The sequence below is a fragment of the Myotis davidii genome, unplaced genomic scaffold (genome assembly GCF_000327345.1).
Source record: "Myotis davidii unplaced genomic scaffold, ASM32734v1 scaffold392, whole genome shotgun sequence".
In the NCBI taxonomy this organism is placed as follows: Eukaryota; Metazoa; Chordata; class Mammalia; order Chiroptera; family Vespertilionidae; genus Myotis; species Myotis davidii.
Window position 1 is genome coordinate 1,415,995 of NW_006284244.1, and position 1,640 is coordinate 1,417,634.

At 33.4% G+C, this 1,640-nt stretch overlaps 1 protein-coding gene across 1 annotated transcript in view; it reads left to right on the plus strand.

Moving 5' to 3' along the window:
- Nucleotides 1-1,640, plus strand: part of SPOCK3 (sparc/osteonectin, cwcv and kazal-like domains proteoglycan (testican) 3) — a 207,071-nt gene that overhangs the window by 25,234 nt on the left and 180,197 nt on the right. The window lies entirely within an intron of this gene.

Sequence of the window (1,640 nt, forward strand, 5' to 3'; positions counted from 1 at the left end):
TTCGTTTTCCCATGCGCAAAAAAACAGTAATTCTCCCTCAGAGGACTAGTGTGAAGCTTAAGTAATACATATGAAACTTTAAGAAGTGTACATACTGCATATTAATAAGAAAAAACACTATTAGATATAAATTCCCGATTTACAATTTTAAAGAAAAATATACATTTTTTTTCTCAAACAGGATGTTCACTTGAGCATTTATTTAATAATATAAACCTTTAAAAACACTCAAGTGTAAATCACTTTAATGCTCAGTTCCTTTTAGTTTGAAAAAGTCATATATTAATGCTTGGCACCCTTGATTTCCTACTGCTAAATTATTAGTAATGTTTATGATGATGATATCATGATACTGTGATATGACTAATATATGCTGCCAGTGGCTCCAAACTAAATTAAATCACAGTGGTAATGATGGGCAACCCTGCTGAGCATGAGCAATTAAGAAATAAAACCATTAGTTGTAATGAAGAATTCTCGTTTCTACGGAGTGATTTTTCACAGAAAACTAAAGAGGGTGAATCCAAATCAGCCCCCCAAAATAAAATAATTAGTTCTTGTTGCTTCATTAGCATCTTAAGAGATAATGACTATTGAGCCCTTTAGTATGTTTTCCAGAAGCTAATTAGAAATGTAACTTATAATTTTTTGAATTGGATACAGAAAAAGTGCTCATCAAAATGTCATTTAAGTTGAGCTCTTTTCTTCTGTTTGTTTTTTTTTGCTTGTTTCTGTGATAATTAATAAAAGTGAAATGAGATAAACCCATATCTCTAAATAGAATACACTATTTTGTTTCTTTATAAAGCTTAGATATTAAGCCATAAACACACATATATGTTTATATATGCTAAGGTCACAGCAGGTATGCTTGCTAACTGATTGGGTGATAAAATATACTTTGTATAATAGGAATTGCCCAGTCAATGACATTGTCTTACTGATGGAGAAGCCAAAATTCAATAGTTTTGTCGTCTATGAAGCTGGTTAACGTTTACCTCTGTGTTCATCCTCCCTAACAGCAGCGTGGCTTCTGAGCTTCATGCCTCAGTTTCTTGTTCTCTTTCCCAGCAGTATTGCTATCTCCATTTTGCCTCTAAAATTCCCAACAGATAATTGAGCATATATTTATATTTGTAGTTAAGTCACGAGTAAAAATTGGATACTTTATGTTTGCTTCACATACCACCTCCCCGCAATGCCATGAAATGTCGATTTAAAGAAAAAATTGTATTGGGTTTTTGAATTCTCAGCCTTGTAAGTTTGTGATGGTTTCTAGCCTTTTCCTCTTCTTCATTCAGATTTCCTATTAATTTGTTGAAGTAATTTAGTGATTGGCTGTGGCTAAATTAAGCAAAAACTTAATGGCTAAAGGGACTCCAAATAATAAAAGTAAGAATGAACATCACCAACCAACCCTGTGTGTCGTCCAGATTCAGAATCCTGCAGAACTAGATCGAGTTGACCAAGGTAATGGGAACTGAACCACATTGATGTGACGAGGGGCAAACCCATAAGGAAAATACAATTGTGCAACAAGGAGAGGGAGTGATTGCTGGCAAATGAATAAAATCCATATTTGTTTGTTTTTTTTTCACCTTCTTCATTCCTAGGTAATAATACTTTACTTCAGGTCCAGT